The sequence below is a fragment of the Mustela putorius genome, unplaced genomic scaffold, assembly GCF_011764305.1.
Source record: "Mustela putorius furo isolate JIRA1106 unplaced genomic scaffold, ASM1176430v1.1 tig00000407_pilon_pilon_pilon, whole genome shotgun sequence".
NCBI lineage: Eukaryota > Metazoa > Chordata > Mammalia > Carnivora > Mustelidae > Mustela > Mustela putorius.
Genome location: NW_025421373.1, coordinates 18,086,429 through 18,113,085, shown reverse-complemented (window position 1 = coordinate 18,113,085; position 26,657 = coordinate 18,086,429). Strand labels below are relative to the sequence as shown.

At 35.0% G+C, this 26,657-nt stretch overlaps 1 pseudogene; it reads right to left on the bottom strand.

Annotated features, from left to right (window-relative positions):
• Positions 1-26,372, bottom strand: part of LOC123391906 — a 47,101-nt pseudogene extending 20,729 nt beyond the window's left edge.
• Between the last annotated feature and the right edge of the window lie 285 nt (positions 26,373-26,657).

The following is a 26,657-nucleotide window of genomic DNA, read 5'->3' as shown; positions in this document are numbered from 1 at the left end:
CTTATGCAGATTATCCCACTGAATTATTCCGCCATCTGCAGAACTTGTGCCTTTTTATTTGACTCATTTGTTACAAGTAGCTTATCAACAATAGCACCCACTATTAACATAAATAAGAGATTCTCAGATGATGATAGGAAGAGACAATTGGAAAGTCATACTCTTGTTAGAAAAATTAAAGAAACCAGCACCATGTTTTCACGCTATATATTGCAGTATCAATGGGATTATGCCCTTAAGAAATCCAGATGTATTCCAAAGAGAACAACAAATGTCATTCACAGCATAGAGAATGTTGAAACATATGAAGATTTTTTTATTGATCTAGTTATAATCTTAATGCAGAATATGCATAAAGGTGGAAGCTAGTCAATGAATAATCTGCATTATTGGTTGAGGTCAAATATACGGTTATTAAGAAAATTTTAAGAAACACGTTTTTATTTAACACATATTACAAAACATGCCTTTAAAGCCTTAATATTCACAATATGATGCCTGTATTGTACATTAGCACACAAACTAAACTTCAGCTTTTATTTATATGATAATGAATTATTCAGAAGATATGGACAAACTTACCTAAATAGAGTACCCACTGTTGATTCTTGTGATCTATATCTCTCTAGTTTGAGGCAAAAAAAGGCGTACACAAAAAGCATCAAGAAGATTTTTGTCTTACGTATTTTGTATCTATCCATCTATTTAGTTATTCAGGTAGTTATCTGACATCTATCTCTGTTCATATATTTGAAATATTAAAAATAAACATTCCTCTTTAAGGTCCCAAATATCCTTCTACTGGAAATGAATCCATAGATTTGCACGTCAATGTAAGTTACCCTAAAGGGGAACCTGGCTGGTTTAGCTGATAGAGAATGCGATTTTGATCTTGACATTATGAGTTAGAGTCCCACATTGGGTGTAGAGATTACAAAAAGAAAAAATAAATTAAATTATCGAATTTAAATTACCTTTAAGGAAGTCAAAACTGGGATTCATGCTGGGGATGTTGGAGAGCCAGAATTTTATGCAAAACCAAAGGAAACAAGGGGGCAAGAGAAACGACCATCACCTGCAGAGACGAGAGAGAAAAGAGTTTAGAGTGTGCTAAAAATGAAGTTATTCTGAATTTGCATTTTCTTCAGGTTCCTAAATGAAGCGAGTCCTTCCCTGGAACACTAAAATTTCTCCCATGTGCTGCCTTCAGTGTGACCCCTGTGGACAGATGACCGCTGTCTCTTCTAGATCAACAGGAAGGATGGTGTGCTGTAGTTTATGAAAGGAAACATTTCTTTTCAAAATGGTTAATGGTTGCATCATTGCTAGAGGTGAAGTAGAGTTCATTTGACTATTACAGAATCAGGTGTAGTCCGCATTCAACGTAAAGCTTGGGTTAGAGGCCATTTTGGAGAGATCAAGTAATGCAACTTAGGGTGTCCCATGTTTCTGGGGGAAATCTAAACTTACAATAGCTCTGGTAGGCCCCACCATTATCAGAAGTGGAAACAATAGGAAGTTTGTGAAGACTTACGTCTGCTGTTATTAACATATTTTGTTCACAAATAATGTTTTATTAGTAGCAACAGATGGACTTGGAGAAAAGTCATTACATGTGGACATAAAATCATGTTCCATACATTTCAGTTCAGCAGAGTTCATCACATCAGAAGAATGTCAAATAACTAAAATTAAACAGGTTGGGGAAACATAAGGCAGGACAACTTTACATTAAGAATAATGGGAGGGGTGCCTGGGTGGCTCAATGGGTTAAGCCTCTGCCTTCGGTTCAGATCATCATCTCAGGGTCCTGCGATCAAGCCCCGCATAGGGCTCTCTGCTCAGCCAGGAGCCTGCTTCCCCCTCTCGCTCTGCTTGCCTCTCTACTTGTGATCTCTCTCTTTCTGTCAAATAAATAAAATCTTTTAAAAAAATGGAAGATTGTTAGTCCTCCAGGGATCAAAACAGACTATTTTTAAAAAATTGAATTTAAAATTAGGCAATTAGCCTTAGGGTTTATTATTATTAATCTGAATATTCGATTGCTAGTGTCCTTTTGATTCCTGAACTCTCTAGGAGAAAAGTGAAAAGGAACATATGTCTGCTATCCAGAAGCTAGAAAATTTGGTTAATCAAGATGGTTTGGACTATAGTTCATATATGGTCATATCAAACAGTACCACACACAGAACAGAGTTTGTAAGCAGACTGTGTCAGCAGTCCTATTCTTGGATGCAAAAGATTATAAGCCTAGCACAGAGTAAATAGTCAGTTTTGCTTACATTTTCGGAAGGCTGGACAAAAGGTTGCAAACAATATACGCAAAAGAGCTAAATTAACTCCTCAATTCAAGACAAGAAGTTCCTATATATTTAAAGATAAAAAGGGTTTTGTAACTCTGTACATGAACTTTTCAAGTAATCAAGAACAACAGTATGTCTTTGCACACTTTGTTAATGTATAATTTGTGGACACTAACATAAACATCTCTAGGTGACCTATACAGAAAATAAAGTGCACCTGTGATTTTGAAATGGAGTCTTCAAATGGGTAAAAACATCCAATTTTCACTAATAGTACATTGAAAAACTTTTATTTTCCTCTTCGGACTTCAGTTGTAAAGCATTACTTAAGTAATTAAGTGGTGGCTATTTCAACCGCAATAATGACATAGTACTGGTTTATCTTCCTCTGGTTTTCCAGACATATCAAAAGACAAATTTATTGCTTAATTTTTTAACATCCTGAAGTTCTTACGAATCAATTGGAATAAAATTGCTTCAATCTGAGTGAGGAAGTCTCTAATTTTCAGAATTTAGTGACCCAAACATATTGTGGGAATGTTATTTTATTAGTTTAACACCTTAGAGATATGCTTCTTTGAGAAAGATTCTGAAGAGCATTAAATTTAGCAAAACTTTCCAGTGAGTTTCACCATATGAGAAAATGCACATTACCATGTATATGAAACTTAATACTTGAGAATAATTCTATCTGTAGATAGCACATTAAATCTCTCACACCAGAATTGCTATTTATGAACTATGAGGTGTATTTGTTCTTTTAGGCAACTGATGCACTGGTTTAAATTAAATAATAATTTACCATGTAAAATGAAAGAGTTAAGTCTTCCAAGGAAGGCAATAACAAACACCTCAAAGTGTTTATTCATCTATATACATTGATATGAAAGTGTGCTCATTTAAAAAAAAATCAATTAATAAAGTGTGCTTGTTTTCTAAAAAGTAGCTTTTTATAATGAGGATTTTTTTTTTATTTGTAAGAAAACAAACTTCTTGTACGATCACCAGTTGGACAAGAAAATTATGAAAAGAAAAAACCATAAAAATTACATTTACATGGAAAAACAAATGAACTATAAATGGATTTCAGAAAGTGCCTTAATCTGACTGAATACGCCATGTGAAATATTTTTTAGTTTCCCAATTGGGATTGGATTTTTATGTTTCTAATTAAAGTAAACCTTCAAAGATTATGTGAAATAAGTAATTACTGTAACTATTTACTGAAAGTGCTTAGCTTTATAGAGTGGCAACATTGGACATTAAAGTGGGCACAGAACTTTCCAACCCCTAATTGTATTCCAGAATCCCACTCTCTTCTAGTACTACTGTGCAGACTGACCATAGATTCCCTATAGATATGGAGGCTTGTTTTGGTAGAGAATTTGGGGAAGAAAGGACTGTGAACTTGAGTTCTGTGATCATTTCTTACTTAACGTTCACAGTGAAAGTGCTTATCTATGGAAGACAGACATACACATTTTATTCATTCACTCAACAAATATTTGTTGTGTGCACCCAAAGAAACTTACTGTTTTAGGTACTAGAAATAGGTCAGTGAAGAGAATGAACAAAAATCCCTACCTGCCTCATGGAACTTATCAAATTTTTTAAGGTGATTTATTTATCTATTTATTTGTTTGTTTATTTTATATATTTTAAAGATTTTATTTATTTATTTGACAGACAGATATCACAAGTAGGCAGAGAGGCAGGCAGAGAGAGAAGGGGAAGCAGGTTCCCTGCTGAGCAGAGAGCCCAATGCGGGGCTCGATCCCAGGACCCTGAGATCATGACCTGAGCTGAAGGTATAGGCTTTAACCCACGGAGCCACCCAGGCGACCCACTATTTACGAATTTGAGAGAGAGAGAGAGAGAGCACACACAGGAATGAGCAAGGTTGCAGAGAAGAGCAGAAGAAGATGGAGAGGGATAAGCGGACTCCATGCTGAGTGGGGAGCCTGACACAGGGCTTGATCTCACCACCCTAAGATCATGACCTGAGATGAAACCAAGAGTCCCATACTCAACCAACTGAGTCACCTAGGCACCCTGTGGGTCTTATAGTCTTGTATTAAGTACTGCTGTACTCACTATCTTCTGAATGAAAACTTAATGAATAAATGGTGAAGGAACAGCTATTTGAGAAAGCCAGAAAAAAAGTAATTTGAAATTTTGCAATTATGATCATTTCTCTAATTTCATTGTAACGAAATTATGGAGTTTCAATTAAATAAAATTTTGAAGAAAAGTAGACAGTTAACCCTCTGCATTTAGGTGAAAAGCTATTCTGTCTCACACACACACAAAAAATGGTTTAAGTATATTTTAATAACATACCTTATTTCCTAGGAAAATATCTAAATGAAATCAGAATCTGATAACTGTTGTTTTAGATTAGAAGCTAATATTATGTCTCTATAGCCTGTAAATAAATTCATCTTTACTTAAATAATGGGAGGACAGGTAAAGGAGTGTCCTGCTTGTCTGCTGGCGCCAAGTGGTATTCTTGAGATTAAAGGTCTTAAATCTTTCATTCACAGTGTTACAAACTGACTGTCATAGACCATTCAGTGCATCCACCCTAAAGAATAGTTAAGAAGTAAGTGAATGATTGTACTCAAAAATTTCTCAGGATGAGAATTTTTAAAGGCGGTGTTGAGAAAAATAGAGATGTTTTGTATATCAAAGTTCATGTGCTTTTTTTCAGACGGAGATGCTATAATGTTCAGCGTTTTCTTCCATCCTCCTCCTGACATAGAAGCAAACACATACCAAAGAAAGAATTAGTCCATGAACGTTAAAGAGATCCTATTGAAAACCATTCTGTAACAGGAAAATTATGCTCAGTATCATAGCACACATCAAGTATTGCCTTTCAAGTTGGCTCTTATACGGAAAGGATACTCTTTTCATTTTTCTTTATAGTATAAATATAATCTTTTTCTTTCCAAGAAATAATGTCTTAAAGAACAACCAATCACTGTGCTGAGTTTGAGTGTTTTATATAAGCAGGTTTATTATAATTACCAAATGCAAGTTTATGGAGTTAAGATATATGACACTTATATATTGTGACTTAAATGTATTTATAATATCATTGTAACCAAAAATTGAAACATCATACATTTACTTTTCTTCTTGGAATAACTAAAACAAAGAATTTTAAATACTTTCAAGTTTAGAAATGAAAGGAGTCAAATCCATTTTTCTAAAGATTTTGTTTATTTGAGAAAGTGAGAGAGGGAGCATGAGTGGGGTGAGGGGCAGAGGGAGAAGCAGACTCCCCACCGAGCAGGGTGCCAGATGCAGGGCTCAATCCCAGCACCCCAGGATCAGGGCCTGAGTTGAAAGCAGACACCCAACTGACAGAGCCACCGAGGCGCCCCTAGAGTTCATTTTAAGTTGTTTTATTGAAAAAGTCTTAATTATCCTCGTTGGTAGTGATGATTAGGTGATAATGAATTTGAACATCAAAAAAAAAAAAAAAAAAGAGAGAGAGAGAGAGACCAATAAAAAATGACTACTGTATCTCTGATTTCATAATTTAAAATATTAAACATTTAGAGAGTATCTTCATATTGCACCAAAATAGTTTCTAATTTCTACATAATGAGAAGTATAATGATAAGTCTCAGAGAAATAAACAAACATAAGCAGGTACTTTGGTTTTAGCTGTTTGGAATATTTAACTTTTATACTTGTGTAAAAGGATGGTTGGGGCTTAACGTCAAAACTTGGGGGAAATTGGAAGGGGAGGTGACCCATGAGAGACTATGGACTCTGAAAAACAATCTAAGGGTTTTGAAGGGGCGGGGGGTGGGAGGTCGGGGTTCCAGGTGGTGGGTATTAGAGAGGGCACGGATTGCATGGAGCACTGGGTGTGGTGCAAAAATAATGAATACTGTTATGCTGAAAATAAAAAATAAATTTAAAAAAATACTGATTTTGAGTACCCCCAGTATTGCCAACTATGTCTGGAATTCAGCTTGTTTGTTTAGGAAATAGGATATACTTTATCTCTTAGTAGTATTGTGAAGATTAAAAGAAAAAAATATGGGAAGACAATATGTAAGTTGTACGTGCTATAAAGTATGAAATATTATGGTGGTTTTCAAGTAAGCATTAAGTTTAAGTGGCCTTTGTAGGTTTTAGGAAAGACAGCATACCAGTTTTACAAGCACTGAATTTCTGACTCAATAGGTCTGAAAAATGAAGATATCTGCCTTTTAAAAAACTCCACAGAGAATTCTGACACCCAGTCAGAACTTCCATATTATTATTATCCTGAACTGAGATATTCTGTTATTTTGCAGTCCCAAAGGTTTTTGTTTTTTGTTTGTTTGTTTTCCCTCCACTGCTGGCAGAGGATGAGACTGTGATTCCCTCAAACATTTCTTCTGCAGACCATCCTTAATGTTCCTAAGAGAAGATTTGTAAAGTCAACAGAGATTATAATCCAAGGAACAAGAAATAAATCTACTCTATTCCTGGCATCTGGAAATAATAACTCCCCAAAAGTATAAAACTTCTCAAGATCTTTCTTGTAATATTGAAGAGTGAAATTCCATTTTTAGAGCTAGAGTGGTTTAATAATCAAGAACGTAGATATCCAATATGGAAATGGGATAGAATACAAAAATACTTGTTTAGATCAATTCAACATCTGCCAGGTCAAGTGGTTTATCTCATATAAATTATCACTTTTCACTTGGAGACAAATAATAATAAAGTATGAAAAACTCCATCGATATGAGAAACTCCATCAAAATAGTTATCAACTCCATCTAGTCATTTGGTGTCCTAGAACTCTCCCAAACCAAAAACTTAATGAACATATCACTTATTTTTACATAACTAGTTAGCATGAGCAAAACGAAGACAGAGGTACTATGACTTTTTTCCAACTTTTGTGATGTGGTTTTTTTATAAGTGAAAATTTGCTTCATTAGAATGACAAGTAAAACTCAGGTGTTCAAAATTTCAAGAGAATCATACCATCAACATTGCTTCAGATGCTGGCAATTAAGGGTTTTCTTGGGGAGTGTGGAATAGGAAATTATAGTAGATAAATATTTTCAGTACAAAATAAGAAAAATAAATGAGACGCAATCCCCATTTTCAAGAAACAGTCTACTGGGGGCGCTGGACAAATGAAAGGATCATTATAATTTGCTGTTATAAGTGCTATAAATGGGGTGCCCGCGTGGCTCAGTCGTTAAGCATCCGCCTTTGGCTCGGGTCATGATCCCAGGGTGCTGGGATGGAGCCTCACATCAGGATCCCTGCAGGGAGCCTGCTTCTCCCTCTCCCCCTTGTGGTCTCTCACTGTGTCTCTCTCTGTCAAATAAATAAAATCTTTGGGAAAAAAAAAATTGCTGCAAATTAAAAAGTATTCCATGTTGTTGCAGAACATAGGAATGCCTCCTAATATTCATTTGAAATTGAAATGGTCAGAATAAACTCTTAAGAGGAGGTAATGTTGAAATTTTCTTCTTATATGACAAAGAGATGTCCAGATGAAAAGACTAGAGAGGGAACAAAAGCAGTCCAAAAAGAGAGACCCATGATTGTAAAGGCATGGAGGAGGAGGCAAGAGAGAAAACTTGGTGATTTAGGGGATGGATAGAATTTCAGTATAACTTGAGTATGAAGTGAAAAGGAAGGGATATAGGGCAAGTTTGAGAAGGGTCTTATGTAACATGCTAAGGAACTTGGGCTTGTTCCTGGAAGCTGTAATAATCCCCTGAATGATTTAAAGATGCATGTCTTATTTATGCTGCAAAGAAACTCATCCATTAATTGAGGTTTTTTTAATCATTCATCATGCTGACGGAAGTTGCTGAATTTAATAAAGGCCATTTAATGTCAGGGAAAGAGTGTTACTTTGGGGGGAAAAAAAAGACCATTGATCATTTGAATTCCTATATAACACTGTCATTTTGCAGTTGGCAAATGTTAGAATACTGTCACTTCCAGATGCATACGTAACTGTAATCGATGTAGATAAGCCATCAATGTAAAATAAAAAGAAATATCTTATTCTTTCTCCCTAACTGTCCATTCCAAATGCAAGCAAATCAGCCGGTTGCTAAATTTAGCGTTTCAATAATTTGATACTTCTGTATTTGAAACAGTTGCAATGCCATATAAGGTTTATTACTCCCTAGCTAAAACAAATCCTTGGGATTAACAAAATAAACTAGATAGAAATCAGCTGAAATGTTTAGTTCCTTCACAAGAAAACTCAAAAATTAATAGTTGTCTTTATCAATGTATTCCAAAAAATAACTGGACTAAACCAGAAGTTGGTAATATTTATATTTAGTTTCTTAGGTTTAAATGTTCCTAATAATTTCATTCATATTAAGATTTTGTTTAGCATCCTTTATAATATAAGAACATACTTTCTTAGAGTTCACATAAAGGTTTATTATAATGTCTTCACCTCCATTTTAATGTGACTAAAATACATAAGTGATATGTTTATAGGCAAAGACTGGACAATTAAGAATAGATTGTGTATTATAATTTTTTTGTATTATAATTTTTAAAATCTGACACCAAAAGCAAAAACAAACAAGGAAAAAATGAATAAAACTACATCATACTAAAAAGCTTCTGCATGCCAAAGGAAACCATGAACAAAATGAAATGGCAATTAACTGAAAGTGAGAAATTATTTGCAAATCATATATCTGATAAGGGGTCAATATCCAAAGCATACAAAGAACTCATGCAATTCAATGGCAAAAAACAAAAACAAAAAACAAAAAAGCAAAAACAAAAACAAAACAAAAAACAAGCTGGTTTAAAAATAGGCAAATGTGGGGCACCTGGGTGGCTCAGTGGGTTAAGCCTCTGCCTTCGGCTCAGGTCATGATCTCAGGGTCCTGGGATCGAGCCCCACATCAGGCTCTCTGCTGAGCAGAGAGCCTGCTTCCTCCTCTCTCTCTGCCTGTCTCTTTGCCTACTTGTGATCTCTCTCTGTCAAATAAATACATAAAATCTTTTTTAAAAATAATAAAATAAAAATAAATAAATAAATAAAAATGGGCAAATGATCTGAATAGACAATTTTTCCAAAGAAGACATACAAATGATCAACAGGAACATGATAAGATACTCAACATCATTAATCAACAGCAAATCAAAATCCCAGTGAGATATCACCTCACACCCATTAAAGAGACTATTATCAAAATGACAAGAAATAACAAGTGCTGGCAAGGATGTGAAGGAAAAGGAAACCCTTGTGCACTGTTGGTGGAAATGTAAATTGGTTCAGCCACTGTGAAAACCAGTACGGAGTTTCCTTAAGAAATGAAAAATAGGGGAGTCTGAGTGGCTCAGCTGGTTAAGCATCTGCCTTGGGCTCAGGTCACAATCCCAGGGTCCTGGGATGGAGTCCTATGTCAGGGTTCCTGCTCAGTGAGGAGTCTGCTTCTCCCTCTCCCGCTGAACCTCCCACCTGTGTGCTCTTTCTTTTTCTCTCAAATGAATAAAAAATCTTTTTAAAAAATTAGAAATAGAACTATCGTATGATCCATAAATTCCACTTCTAGATGTTTATCCAAAAAAGACCTCACTAACTCAAAAAGATATATGTACTCCATGTTTTTTATAGCATTACTTACAATAACCAAGATATGGAGAAAATCTAATAGTCCATCAGTGGATGAATGGACAAAGAAATTATATATGTATGTATAATTTTTTATTTTTTATAAACATATATTTTTATCCCCAGGGGTACAGGTCTGTGAATCACCAGGTTTACACACTTCACAGCACTCACCATAGCACATACCCTCCCCAATGTCCATAACCCCACCCCCTTCTCCCAACCCCCCTCCCCCCAGCAACCCTCAGTTTGTTTTGTGAGATTAAGAGTCACTTATGGTTTGTCTCCCTCCCAATCCCATTTTCTTTCATTTATTCTTCTCGTACCCACTTAAGCCCCCATGTTGCATCACCACTTCCTCATATCAGGGAGATCATATGATAGTTGTCTTTCTCCGACTGACTTATTTCGCTAAGCATGTATATGTAAAATCTAAAAACAAAAAACTAAAAGCAAGCCCATAGTTACAAAGAATAGATTGGTTGTTGATAGATGTGGGGGTAAAGGAAATAGGTAAAGGGGGTATACATTTATTTAAAAATATAAAAATCTTAAGAAAAAATTTTAAAGGAATCTGAGTTATAGATGTATGATATAACTTCATTGAAGGAAATGGGCAGATATATTATGTAGCGTTTATTTATTAATATTTTAAACAATGCAAACTCATAAAACGTTCTGCTCATACATTTTCTTTTTTTTTTTTTTAAAGATTTTATTTTTTTATTTGTCAGGGATAGAGGGAGAGAGAGCGAGCAAGCACAGGCAGAGAGGCAGGCAGAGGCAGAGGGAGAAGCAGGCTCCCTGCCGAGCAAGGAGCCCAATGTGGGACTTGATCCCAGGATGCTGGGATCGTGACCTGAGCCGAAGGCAGCTGCTTAACCAACTGAGCCACCCAGACGTCCCTGCTCATACGTTTTCTAAATAAATTTCTTTGCATGTTCTAACTAATAAAAAAACAACTTTTATTAGAACTGGAGAATGCAGTGTAGGAAAAACACGTGGGTCAGTGTGTTGAAGACAGGGATGAACACAGGTAGTGTTAGAAGTCAATACTGGGAAGCACTAGTAGGATCTTGTCCAAGAGCAAGAGCTTAAATATATAAAAACTTCATGCTGTTTAAGGATGTGTCAAAACCTCATTCCTTTTTATTCCAACACTATCATTCATCCAGCAGTTAGCAGAATGCTTAGCATGTTACGGACCACGAGTAAATATGTAATGAATGAGTATATGCATATGTAAGTATTCAAAGCATCATGGAAAGCCTGGAACCCGTAGAGTGCTCATTTCATTGAGTTCAAGGACAGATACCCATCCTCAAAAATCATAGAATCAAAGTCCAATAAATCAATCAATGCTACCAAAATATTAAAATACTTCTATCCATTTTCTTAATTGTATTCAATAGAATAACTGTATATAATAGAATACAATAGGAACATAGCTGTAAAATTGTGAAATCTAATAATCATACAGACAAGTAAATTAAAGAGTGGTTCACTGAACAGTACCTCAGGTAGATTTTTCTGATGCTATCCAGCAAAATTCTGCATTCTAACTTTGAAGAACCTTCATTTTGAATGTAAGACTTCACACAAAGAACTAATATAAAGAGGTATGTAGGCTATGGGCGTCCATATCACAGAGGAGATTTTAAATGGGTTCAGTAGATTGGGCCTTATGGCCTTTTCTCAACTTAAAGTGGTTAATCAGATGTGATATAATGACTGGGATAATTGGTGTCTATTTGGCATGACTTCTCGGGATATGTTGGGTATTTTCTGTCTGTCCCTTCAGATCTATTCTTTACTTTATCCTGTGCCCCAGAGGTTGAACTCTATAATCTTCATCAGTTTGGGTTCTCCTGACCCAAAATGGTGGGTGGAAAGAGAGAAAGGTCAAGGAAATTATTTCCTTCTTGTTTGTCCTCAATTTGTCAGTGACTATATTCTTCTACAGGCCACACTTTCTGCGAGGCAGTCCCTCCTTCCTTACGGTTACAGCTGTGGTGCTTGCCAGGTCAAGCTCCCTCCACTTACCTCTTCAGGCCTAGAGATGGGTAAGGGTCTCTGATATGACTGCATCTGAGGTGCTGCCCCATTCCTTGTTGGTGCTATAAACCTCAGATCTCTGCAAATAGTCTCTTTATTAAACTTCCTCTAATAATCTTCTTCAAGTTTGCTATTAAGTTAATGGCTATTAAATTGAGATAAATACTTCAAACCATTTTGAGGTAATTTGTACCTCCCTAGTTGTCTCCCTACGTTGAAAACATTTTCTGAGCAACCATAATGCATAAACCATTTTTGGTTCTAAGGACTAAGCTTAACATTTTCCACTGAGATTTGCTGGAGCAAAATTTGTTGTCCGTGTAAGTTGCTTATGAAAGGATTTAACTTTAAGCTCTTTTGAATGTCTTTATAGATTCCTAAGAGTTCTAAAAAAAATCCTTGGAGGATTTTCTTGGCTTTCTATTTGTCTGTATCAAATTAAGAATCCAGGAGACAATCCATAATCGCTCAGCTGTGGGGCAATTAGGGCACATTTCAACATGTCTGTGATCAGCTGTTGAATGAGAGAGAACATCTCTGACATGCCCTCTCTGCCTCAACTACCTTGATAACTGTTTTTGTCATTCCATTTATCCTAAGATGCAGGGCAGCAATACCGAGGCAGTTGAAGAAGCAATAATACCTTTAAACTATTTTTCAGGACAGAGATTCTGATTATCATTAGCACATAAGAATGTTATATGCATTAGGTGCTTAAAAGGAGTTCAGGAAAGACTAGTACCAGTTGAGCATATCATAGAACTCTTCATAAAAAAAGCAATGTTTGAGTTAAATCATTAATGATATATATTTTATTATTCCTATGAATTTAATTGTAATTTTATTGGTTATATATAGGGTAAAAAGCATCATTGAAAGGGCCACTATAAACAAGCACATCAAGATGAGTAATATAAATATAAAGAGCATTCAGGGGATAGAAGTTGAATGGATCAATTAAAGTAGAGGCTTATTTTAAAAGAGTTTTCAAAAATATTTGATAGACTGAAATCAAATTAATAGGTAAAACAATTGAATATTTTTGAGTCAGAGTGTGACAAGAACATTGGTGATGTTGCAGGAGTTTACTCTAACAATACTGTACAAGATGGATTGAGGTGACAAAGGCTAGGCCTGGTGCAGTAGTCTGTGTATGAAATAATATGGTCTGAATTGGTCAAGTTGCAATGAGAGGTTGAATGGGAAGAAAGTATCAAGTAAGAAATACGTTATAAAAGAATTACTAAAATTCAAGCAAATGCAGATGGTTTTCATTTCAACCCTCTTAATACTCTAGCTAAGCCGTGTAGACTTTTCATAACTATGTTAATTTATTTTCTGCATAGATGACGTTCCTCTTTTGTAACTACGTTTCATAAATTTAGTATTTCTGGAACCATTTCCATCATATAGCAGAAAAAAACCAACAAAAAATGATTACCTAATTTATATTACCTGCGGTCTTTGGCTTCTCTCAAAAAAAGCCTAAGCCAATCACTTTGGCTGCACAAATATTGATGCTCAGTTGTATGGACAAAAGCTACATTTACTATAGGGGTTGCAAAAGACAAAAATTACATCATTAAACTCAATGGAATGCTAATAACCTCATCTTCCCTTTAACCTTATTTTGTATATATACTTACTTCTTTAGGCCTTACTGTTAAGAACATACTACCACTACTACTACTGCTGCTACTACTAATACTGTTAAATAATAATAATAATATATGATGATTTTGCATAAAGAAATCAAAATTCTTTCTCAAAAGTAGAAGGGCTGTCTATATTTTGAGGACAAGGAGCCCACAGTTTTAAATTTTTTAGTTTCCCAGTAACACTGAACAGAGGATATAATGAATGCAATAGTTAATTACAAATTTTGTTAAATAGTAAGATAATCATAAACTAGATAAATTAACATCTAGTAAAGCCACATTAGATTTATATATTTAAAATTTTATCAAGGATATTTCTCCAAAGTCTGTGAAGAGCTAGAAATTAAACAAAAACACAAAAACTCAATTTTAAACTTATCATAAACCTTATAGTCCAGCCATTCTGTTGAAACTAAACAGGAAATTTAACACAGATCATCATAGACTTCTCAGGATCTGACCTTATACCCATGAATGTCCTCATTTTCCTAAGAATTTTTCATTATATATTTGACAGAAGAGCTATCAACCTCCAGGGAAAAGTAGCTCTTTGTAATTGGACTAAGATAGTATTTCAAATTTCAAATTTCCCATTATTTGTCATTACTAAACTTTCTTGGAGAGTTCTGGCAATGCTTGCTAAAACAACACAACAAACTACTAGTAATGTGTTGAGTACTTCCTGTGTCCTGGCAAGTGCTTCCTCTTTATAAAAATGGATTTGGAAGACTTCCTGGGTTGTGCTTTTGCACTTTGAAGTATGAGGCTGTATCCAGGTGCTGAATGGGATGACACAGTGTATTCACAGAAGGCTGAAAATGCATTCTCTCTGCCTTTTCCTTCTCCCTTCTCAGTGCTTATAAATCATGTTGTAAGCTGATTGCCATAGAGCATATGATTTTTAAGACAAATCTGAAATTTTACACAGTTGTTGATTATCTAATGTAAGGCTCAGGAGAGGACCGGTGAGAAGCCATATTTATTTAAAAAATGAATGGCTTTCTTTGTCTTTTTTTCTGGGAAACATTTGTTGATAATGTCCCTAGAAATGTAGTTTCCCTGTAACAATGTATCTACTAAATGGAAGGCCCTTTGATGACATTTTGTGTCTGGATGACTAACATTTTTCCAGTATGTTACTGGGTTGTTTAAAGCAATAACTTTTTTTTTTTTAAATCTTTTAAAATATCTATTACTAAGTTGTTTAATCCTAAATTGTTTTGCACCTCGTTTTTGTCCCAATAGGAACAATAATTCACACTTTTCTTGTGTCATCAAAAGAATATAATTTTGGAAGAAATTTAAAGGTCTGTACATACATTGTTAGGTATATCTGTTTATTGCACAGTGAATGAACAATGACTCTACATCAGTTACTATATATTCTAGGAGGGTTAAAGTTTTGAGTGAGTTATGATAGTGAAGGATATAATCAAATACTGTAATTTGGAAGAAAATGGATTAATGTTTATTCAATAGAGAAACTGCCCATATTACCCCAAGGTTGCCCTTGATGAAAGATAGGTAATGGAATCCATGATGGAGGTGTCTAGCAGGAGTTAATGGTGTTCAAGAATCCCCAGGGACAGTAAAGGCAAAACTTTGGTCTCAAAGAGGGTGGGGAAATTCTGGGACATAAATCAATGAAGATTATTAACTGGGTCATCTGGGCTCCAATACCACCCTAAATCATGACTTAGAGGCCATTTAGGCATGCTTAACCCCAGATATGTTTGACAGTACAGTGGATTTTGGGAAGTTGGATGAACCTAGATCCTGGGATTGCTGTTACATGACCCAAAGTTAAGCTGTAACCCATAGTTGTTGCGAGTTTGCTAATATACCTTGTAAACTTCAAATTCATTTTCTCCACTGAGGATATAAGATATAGCTATAAGCAGCTGGGGAAAGCAAAGACAGCACAGATGGAACAACAAAAATAATGCCTATCATGTAATTTAATGACTACTGTATTAGGATGGAATCAAATAATAATTAGAAGGCAACTTTTCCTTCCTTTGGAAATATTGTTGGGGGAGTCCAACATCTAACAAAGCAATTCATCTAAAAGATGTAAAATATTTTAAATGGTGATAATCAATTTTACACATTAACAATATATATTCAAAGAACAAATTTTTAAAATTGTGTTTAGAATTTTTATGGGATTGTCATTCTTGCCATTGCCACATTCAACCTCAAAACCACGTAGCCTTTGTAAAAGTTGTATGCTTTTGTATGCATATATGTAAAAAAATATATGGTGTCTACTGTCATGCCCCACTCCTGAGAACACATCTTAGCTTCCACTTTCTATAAGTATTCAATTTGGTAAGAGTTTTGAAAAGGTTCCAGGGAAGGATTTTAGATGAAACTGAAAGAATATGGAAGATAGTACCTACACAGAATGGATGATCTAGTCAAAAGGAATATTACTTGTAGTTCTTTTGTGAAAAAGAAGAAAATTATATTGGACATACAACAACAAAGGAAACTTTAACTTTATTAGAACTTAATTGCCATTGAGCTTTAAAGTCAACAATTATTTTTTAGATTGATTAGTAACACAGTCAGAAGTACAAATTGAGCTTATGGTATATAGTTTGGTTATATTCTGTAGTCTCCAAGCTTAAATACTACACCCTGTTCTTAGAGGAATATGTTGATAGAAAATTTCATAAGAGCATCTTTTATTAAATTGTGAAAGGTATACACACACACACACACACACACACACACACACAAATTAGCTTATTAAATCCAAATGACAATGTCAAATATGTAGACAGTACTGACAATGATAAAATAATAACAATAATTATAAAAATTGTCAAAATTTGAATGTAAAGAATTGGCTTCAACAATTGATCTAGCATTGAATTACAATGCCTGAACTTAGACACTTACATCATTTTACAACTAGAAGGAAACCTAAAAATATTCATCTAGCCCTTCTATTTTTCAAAAGAAAAAAGACACAGATAAGTAAGCTTCCAGAATCACCATATATAGAAAGCAATGGAATCAAAACTAGATTGTAGATCTTCTGATTCTCATCCTGGAGCCTTTTCTCCGTCAATCTCATTTCTCCTCTTTCTACCAAAGATCTCAATATCCCAGAAAATGGTTAAACTGTGGTGCTTTCGTCCACCGCTAATATGGATCAAAGGTCTTTTGCTTGCTGTCTTCTGTTTCATTTTTCATCAATACTCATATTTTGGTCAACATTTCATCTTTTATTTCCCAAACATAGGCTGCTAATCTAAAAAAATGAGTCCCAATGTCACTATCTGCAGAGTAGGTGGCTTTTATAAATGTTTTATAACCTTCTAGATTTTCAGGTTGAGATCATTAAACTCTTTAAAGCCCTGATAAGAAAAGTAAAGCAAGAAAATGTTCTCAATTATTTTTAAACATTTTTTTGGTAAAATATACATAATATAAAATTTGTCGTTTTAATCTTTTTAAGTGTAGAAGTCAGTGGTGTTAATTATATTTAGAGCTATACAAGCACTACTATTATTTCTAGAACCCTTTCATCACCCCAAAATGAAAATCTGTATCAATTGAGCAGTAACTTTCTATTTCTTCCTTTTTCCAGTCCCTAGTAACCTCTAAAGTATTTGTTGTTTCTATGAATTTATCTATTCTATAAAAATGAGATCATACAATATGTGCCCTTTTGTGTCTGGCTTATTTCACATGGCATAATGTTTTCAAGTTTCATCCATGTTGTGCATCACAACTTCATTAATTTTAATGGTTGAATAATGTTCCCTTTTATCTATATGTTACATTTTGTTTATCTATTCATCTGCTGATTGACTTGATTATTTTTGAAATCTGGAAATGTCATTCTCTGGTATTATATCATTCCAAAGTCAATATCAAAGTCAATGTCTATTTGGTGTAGCTTATTACCTGAACTTTGGGAAGATACAGGCTAAAAATAAAGTTAATGCATGGTGTACCACTATCAGATTATTCTGTAATATGTCATTGGAAATCAGTTCACATTTTCTATCAAGTAAGTCACAAAATGGGGCTACTATCAATTTATTGATATTGTCTATATACATTTTATTTTGAATGTTATTATTTATGTTACTTAAATTAATTTTCATGCTAGTTTAGAATTATAATCAAGAAAGACAATAGCTACTCTCTTTAAACATGTTAGGTTCACAAAACCTATGAATATGTCATAAAATTTGGTAACACAAAGGCACACACACAATTTTGCATATGATACTGTGTTTCATGGAAACCCAAGTCCTTCCAAAATTAGCATTCTAAGGTAAAGAATTCTTTAATCTTGATGAATATTTGACCAAAAGTTCTGAGAGGTAGAGTTAGGAGTTGCAAATGACCTTCCAACTCATTTTTTGTGCATACTGCCACCCTCAGAGCTCCACCAGAACCCTCATATGCTTAAAGTTCATGACTCATTATGTTGTGACTAATTATTCTATTATGGTAGGTTTTGTTTTCCCTTTTAAATTGCAAACATTTATAGTAAGCAATCAATACTCATATTTCTCCTAGATTTTTCATGCTCTCTAGCACACATGATTTTCAATAAAAAATATTACATATTTTATTACATTTACTAGAAAGTTTAAAACAGGGATATAATACCTCTTTTCAGTTTTCATAAATGCCTTTGCTCTTTTAACAATGACGTTTTAACACTTTATGCATAAAAATATTCCATAATTTTTTGTTAGTTTCATTTAATTTTTGTTTAGAAAATAAAATTATTTTCTTGGTGTTATGAGTGGACAGCTTCCTATAATTGGAAAAGAAGTGAAGAGGTCATGTGCCATTTTTGTGTCTTTCAGAAGAATTATACTTGAAGCATCAAGTATAACTTAGGTGATATTTTTCAATATGGGTCTAGTAAATATTTCTAATATTGTTAAACATTTTAAAGTACTTCCAAAGAAAGCAAGAAAGTGGTTTCAATACTTTCAGAGAAAAGTTAATTCACAAAGGAAGCTTGTGTTTTATGAGGCTTTCCTGAATTACAGAAATTAAAGATGGAAGGCCCTATTAGGTCATTCAGTTCGTTCCCTTAAGAGTGCAGAATTGCTCCCTGAAGAATATGCACTAGGGCTTTTCTGGAAAGGAAACATTAAAACTCAACTGCAATTGAGATAGTAAATTTGTAATTTATGCACAATAAAGGTTTTTCTCCTCAGATATTAATACTACTGCATATTTTAAAATCTGGCTAAAGCATTAATAAAGTGATTAGCAAAAGTCAAGGAGGCCATTTGTTAGTGTACTTCCTGATGAAATAAAAAGCTCTTTAGGCAATTAGTTTGGAAGGAAATGAAAATGAACCCCTAATTCCTCCTCCTTATGCCACCCATCTAAGGGGTTTTTTTATTCCTCTTTGTTCCCCAAAATACAATTTCAGTGTTCTGTAATTAAGGGGTAATGGTTCCTGCTTGGGAAGTATCATGAGTAGAAAATTTCTGTTAATTTCTCTTGTTTGAGCATAGTTTCTATGCAAACCTCCTAGAAAGAAAGCATTCAGCACATTACTTTGGAAAATTCAGAAGGTCACCTTTGGAAGGATGGAAGTTGTTAACCCTGTTATATCTGAAAAAATAGTTCTTAGCCTCAAAAACACTTACCCACCAATGTTTATAGCAATAATGGCCACTGCCACCAAACTGTGGAAAGAACCAAGATGCCCTTCAATGGATGAATGGATAAGGAAGATGTGGTCCATATACACTATGAAGTATTATGTCTCCATCAGAAAGGATGAATACCGGATGAATACCCAACGTTTGTAGCAACATGGATGGGACTGGAAGAGATTATGCTGAGTGAAATAAGTCAAGCAGAGAGAGTCAATTATCATATGGTTTCACTTATTTGTGGAGCATAACAAATAGCATGGAGGACAAGAGGAGAAGGGAGTTGAGGGAAATTGGAAGGGAAGGTGAACCATGAGAGACTATGGACTCTGAAAAACAATGTGAGGATTTTGAAGGGGTGGGGGGTCGGAGGCTGGGGGAACCAGGTGGTGGGTATTATGGAGGGCACGGATTGCATGGAGTACTGGGTGTGGTGCATAAACAATGAATTCTGTTACACTGATAAGAAATAAAAAATAAATAAATAAAATTGGCAAAATTTCCTGGCAACACTAAAAAACAAACAAACAAAACAAAACAAAAAAAACACACCAAACTACTATAACACCTAAAAATGTAACCATAGGATTTATTTCTTAGGTTAATTTTTTCTGGCATATTTTTATAGAATACTAGTCTTGAAACAATGGTTCCATGAAAAAATTTGGGAAATTTGCTCTCTAGAGATGTGTATTTGGCCATCAGTGACTTAAAGACTGAAATCACAATAAAGTTGCCTAACTTTGAGAAGTTAAATACTTAACTCAGAAAGTTTTTATTCTATGACCATTTATTAGTGATCATGGCATATACTTTCAAAAACACTGTCTCAGAGTCACCAAGATTATTCCTTTAAATTATAAATACCTTAGGCAGGATAACATCCATTGTTTATCTATCAGAGATTTTGTCTGTAGTATGAATCAGTACCTCCTTGAGGTCGGTTGTTTGTTTTATATTTGTGGTATTCTAGAAGAAAGAACTGAAGGAATAGCAAGCTATGAAAAGGACTAGTTTTCGAGTATGAGCATTGTCCAAAAATTTGTTATTCACTTGTTCAGCTGCCATCTATCCTTAACCTTTCTATGTGGTTAATGTGGGCCTTTCCTTGGAGAGCTATTGACTGCCTTGGGCAATGCCATTCTTAATTGGTCACATAGATTCTAACTTTCTAACTTCCTTAAGGCTAAAAAGTCTCATGAGCATTCTCTTTACAAAGCAGGTTTCTTGTTTTTCTTTGTTTTAATTTTGAACTGTGATTAAAGGAGAATCAGCACAGTGAGCCACTTTCCATGGCCAGCCTTCAGTGTTCTGCTTTCAGTTTGAGCAGATCAGGAACCAGAAGAAACAATTAGTTAAACTAGTTCTCTTTCTTTGCCCAGATCCACAGTAGCCTCTGGATTCTGCACAATATGATAACCTCTTTGGTTCTCAGTTTCACTATGTGAAAATTAAGAAGCAAGAATGGAAAAAAAAAATGACTTTTGTGATTCTTTTCAGATGTGTCTATGACTAAAACACATACAGATTAATTCTAGAATATAGGCATAAGAAAACACAAATTCTTAATACTGTCACTATAACTAGTTGTATGATGTTATAAACTTTACTTATTTTTTGGTGCATTAATGCCCTCAACTATTCAGTGAGAAACTAAAAATGGGTAAGAACATCTTCAGTTCCTAGAATTACTAAATTCCTCTCTCTGGTTTAGAAATTGAGTTTTACTTGTTTCTGACCAAAATGAAGAAACAGTGACTAGCCTTCCCTTCCAGAATGAAAAAAAACAATAATAAAAAGACAAAACACATGAAATAAAACAGTAGTTTTCAAGATACCTGACACTACACAACAACTTATAGAAATCCTTAAGAGACAGAGAGTGAGGTGCACCTTATGATCATCCAAGCTTTTTATCTTCAGAGAGACTCAAGGCTGCACTACAGGGAAGGGAAAACCAAGGGGAGTCTGGGGATCTCCCTGAATTGAAGAAACAGAGCAGCAGATCCGGGAAGACCAAGGGAACAAGAGTTCATAGGGCAAGTACTGGAGAGAACACTAGACAGAAAAAGAAACTGAGAAATTTATAGAGGTTACCTAAATATTTAGCATCATGCTGATCAACACATGTATATAAAGAAACTACTTGTGGCTAAGTAAAGAACGACCTAAAAAGTTTCAAGAGTAATAGCACTCTACAGTTCATTCAGGGCCTGGAGAATGCCTGTTTCTACCATAAAACCTAGAAAACTTTATAATTCAAGGGGCTTTGGGGCAAGTACTCACTAAGATCTTGCTGAGAAGTGGAGGATAATTATCCCTAAAACAAGCACTGAGCCACACCTACCTCAAAAATTATAAAATGAGACATCAAGATGGTAGCAGACAAGACCATCAGAACCATGATTTTAATTGCATTTTATATGTTCAAAAGTTAACTAGAGATTATGGAAGATATAAAAAGAACCAAATCAAATTTTTGAGATGAAAACTACAAGGGGTGAGATTTAAAAAATAATAATAAACTGGATGTGATTAACAGCAGATTAAGTATTACAGAAGAGAAGGTTAATGAACATGCCAATAGAAACCATTCAAAATGAAACACAGAAGAAGAGAGAATAAATTTCAAAAATTAGCACAGCCTCAGTGCCCTAAAGGATAACTTCAAGCCACCTAATATGCATGTGCTTGGAGTCCCTGAAGAAAACGGAGCGGGGGGGGGGGGTAGGAAGGAAAATTAAAAATATATATAATGGCCAAAATCATTCTAAATCTGATGAAAACAATAAATCCATGTATCTAAGACAATGAACTCCAAGCACACCAAACACCAAAAAAAAAAACTACACTAAGGCAACTGATAATCCAAGTACTCATAAATGGTAAGAGAGAGAACATCTTAAAAGCAGCCAGAGGAGGAGAAAAAAGATATTATATACAAAGGAACGAAAAGGAAGAGAGCAGTTTACTCACTGGAAACAATAAAAATGAGCAGATTGTAGAGCATCTTTGAAGTACTGAAAAACAAACTTGTCAACCTAGAATTCTATTCAGTGAAAATACCTTTCAAATACTAAGGTAACACAGGCAAGTGAAAGCTGAAAGAATGGAACCCCGGCAAAGCTGCACTGCAAGGAATGTTCAAGGAAGTCCTTCGAGCAGAAGAAAATGATATAAGATGAAATACAGATGAGTAATTCTCGATGAAATCCTCTGCGGAGCTATACAAAGAAATGAAGAATACTGGAAATGACTTCCAGATCAATATAATAGATTACTGTTTTCTTATTACTTAAATCACTTTAAAATATGATTGTCTAATCAAAAAATATATTTTAGAATTTATAATATAAATAAAAAGAAAGAGCATAGAAGCTAGGAAAGGATGGATACATGAGGTAGGAAAATATTACTCGAAGGCAGCTTGTGGTAAGTTAGATAGGCACTACACAACCTAACAGAATTAACAAAGAGCCATAATTAATAAACCAAGAGGATAAAATGACATCATCAAAATACCCAACGTAAGAGAAGCCAGATAAAGAGAAAAGAAGAAATAAAGAAGAAATGAGATGTATTAAATAAATAGGAACATGATGTATATAAACATAACTATATTAGTAATCACCTTAACTGTAAGTGGTTTAAACAATGGATCAACAGGTATTGTCAGATTAAATACAAAAATCAAGGCTGTATGCTGCCTATAGAAGAACACTTAAAGAGCACTTAAAATTTAAGGAAGCAAGTAGATCAAAAGATGTAAAAGAAATTATACTTGTGTCCACCCTATTAAAATGAAAGCTTAGAAAAGCTATATCAGTATATGACAAAGTAGATTTTAGACCAAAGAATATTTCCAGGATTAAACTGGTCAGTTTGTAATGAAAAGGTATCAGTTCATAACAGTCTGAAACAATCATGTGCCCAAGAAAAGAGTTTGAAAATATACGTTAAAAAACCTGATAAAACTGCAAGAATGAATAGATAATTCCACAAGTACAGTGATAGATTTCAAAATTGCCCTTAATAATTGATAGAAGGGGTAGACAAAATGTCAACAAGCATGTGATAAATTTGAACACTTCCCACTATCTTAATATTTGTAAAACGCCCACCCAGTAATGGTAAAATACACATTTTTAAGGTGCACGCAGAAAATATTCTAAGAAATTGAATTTTGAACAATTCAGATTTATTTCTTATTAAGGTGTTTTAATGTTTGCTTTTAAATTTTTAGAGCATTTCTTTGAAAAATTAATTTGCAAGCATTGATGCTGCTTTGTTAATTGTAAAAAGAAAGTCTTCTAAGCCATGTTTATATTGGTAATTTTATTTTTTTTTCAAAGATTTTACTCATTTATTTGACAGACAGAGATCACAAGTTGGCAGAGCAGCAGGCAGAGAGGGAGAGAGGAGGAAGCAGGCTCTCAGCTGAGCAGAGTCTGATGCCGGGATCAATCCCAGGTCCCTGAGATCATGACCTGAGCCGAAGGCAGAGGCTTTAACCCACTGAGCCACCCAGTGCCCCCTATATTGGTAATTTTAAATGTAACCTATAAAAATATGGATATATACCTAAATATAGAGATATTTTGGTTTTTCAAACATGTATCTGGCCTAAAAAAAAAAAAAAAGAAAAATGTTCCGTGCCGTGTTAAAACCAAAGTCAGAGCTACAATTAATATAGGATATTATCACCCTGTAAAATCATTCATTCTCACTAGAGAATTCTTATTTTTACCAAATATTAAAGATATTAATAACTTGGGGATTAGGAGCAACATCAAAATGATGCTATTTCTGCAAATGTTTTATTCAGTGTTTTAATCAGTCTTTCGTGTTTTAATCAGTGTTTTATGCTTCTTAAAAAGCTGCTTGGAATATTGCTCTATCTGCTTTTTTCAAAACCTGACTGCTGTTTTCAAGAGGCCTGCTCAGTAGTCCAACATTTAATAGCATCTACTTATCTACCACAAAGGTTAAACAGGGATAAAGTTGGCAATAGCTTGAAAGAAATAAGCAGCACAGGGGAGTGAACAAATTTAGGATTGGGTTGGCTTTAATGTCACAGATCAACTTAAAAGCAAAGTTTCCAATATTGTTCAGAGGCAGGCTCCCTCAGTACATTCTGTCTGAGCTGTACAATTCAGGAGGCCAGGGGGGCCAGGGAGGGGAGAGTGGAACAGTCTCGTTTTTTATCCTTTTTCTCCCACCACATTCAAATTAATCACTTTTGCGGTGCACTGAGCATATATAGAAAAGCACATGGTTTAAGGCACAGAGAGACTTGTGTGGTATGTTAGAGCTAAGCTAACCTTAGTATCGACCACCACACTTCTATATGCTTGTGGTCACTTGTCTTTTCAGTCCTCGCGAAAGCATGATGCTGTCCGATGCCTCCTCAAAGGTGAGCCCATTTAGGCACATAGAAACTCAGCAGCTTGTGTCAGTTCAGAAACAAGGAAGGAGCAGAGCCATCTTTCATCCCATCTAAATATGCTTTGAATCCACCAGTCCTGGGTTCAATTCTGCATCTGCCTCTCGTTGGCTACTTGATCTGAGCCTCCTTCTCTTTGTCTGAGAAGTAGGAATCATAAGAATGTACAGATAAATTAACGTCCGTCAAGTATCATTATGTGTGGACGACAGAAGATGCTCAGCAAATAAGAATTCTCATATCAGTGCACAGACCTTGAAAGCCTTGATTTTGGCATCTTTGTGTGAATAAGTAAAACTTTAGAAAGGCGATGTCGCAGGTGTATTCCTGGCATCTGAATATGGTAACGGAGATAAAGAACCTGTGGAGAGGGAGGGTATCAATATGTAAAAAACACATAAAGGTCACTTGGAGCCATAGCTTCATAGAATATTTCTGTGATTAAACATTATTTATTAGCGAATCAGTCTTTTTGGTTAAAGACTTATTTTATTTATTTGAGAGAGAGAGAACAAGTGCCTGCAAGAGGGGCGGGGCAGAGAACCAAGGAGAAAGAATCTTCAGCAGACTCCCCTCTGAGCGCAGAGACCGACACAGGAATCCATCTCAGGACCCACGAGATCAGGATTTGTGTCGAAATCAAGAACTGAACACTTTGCTGAGGGAGCCACCCAGGTGCCCCTTCATGAACCAGTCTTAAGAATAGTTTGTAATGTGAATTTTGGGGGTTAGGTTGGATTTTACCCCAATTACATTGATAAGGTAAGAACTATTATCTTAATTTTCTTTTCTTTGTGTTATTATGGGATTGCTGGAAGACTGACCATTTTTAATCTTTCAAGCCTGATTTAGACAATCTTTATGATCATATATTAGGTATAGAAACCACACTTTCACTTCTTTTGCCCACTTTCCAAGGAGGTTCGTTAGCTGCTGATCAAGAAAAGTCTATGACATACATCATGAATATTTGAGACTCTAGTACCTGAGTCTCCTAGTTGCATTAGCAATTCTGATTTCCTTCCCTTAATCAAATTATCATCAATTTATTATGATAATTAATGAAGATGACCTAGAAAGAAAATGTTTCCCTTAAGCAGATGCTTTTTAGATACTAATAAATAATTTTGCTATTTAAAATTTTCATAACAAATTTATCACATGAAAAAAAATGTACCATAAATTATAGATACCCATCATTAGTAATGTATGGACTATCCAGTGTCAGACATATTAAATAGAGAGCACCTTAAAATAGCCCTAGTTACTGTGGCTGTAGTTGCACGTTTACTGTTTGCAGGCATATTAAATATCTCTGTTGCACTTCAAAATATCTTACTCTTGAGTATTTCTCATATCATTAGTAAGCAACCTGTAACCGCTATCTCCCTTAAACAGCATCACTAGGTAGGAGGCTCTTCTGTTTGGACAAGGGAAGCTGGGTTTCAATGGGTTAACTGGGATCATTGCTTCAGAGACTGTGCATATCCTTAGACTTCGCAGCCCTAGCAGAGGTTGGCTCTGTAATAAGTCTCACATTACATGCGGATTAGATTTGTAGAAATCCTGTAACTCAATAGGTACCTGCCTATTCTCTCCTGGCGTCAGCCTGCCTGCGCTGCTTTGCTCTGTAGACATACCTGGCATTCCACCCGTGCCTCTCACTTACTAAGTGAGCTGGAGCCTGCCTACCAAAACATTGGGGTATTGTTGTGAAGGAGAAAACTCCCTGACAGACAAGCAACGTGTGAAGTTGGGCTTGCAATGCCGGGTTACCTTCCTCTGAAGGCACACGCTACTCCTTCTGCCTTCCTTGTATCCCACAGTGAGGTTGGAGTACAGCTGTTTCCAGGTATCCGGAAAAAGAAGGCAGTCACACAACAAACCTGGCTGCCTTTCCCCCTTCTTGGCTCTTCCTTTCCC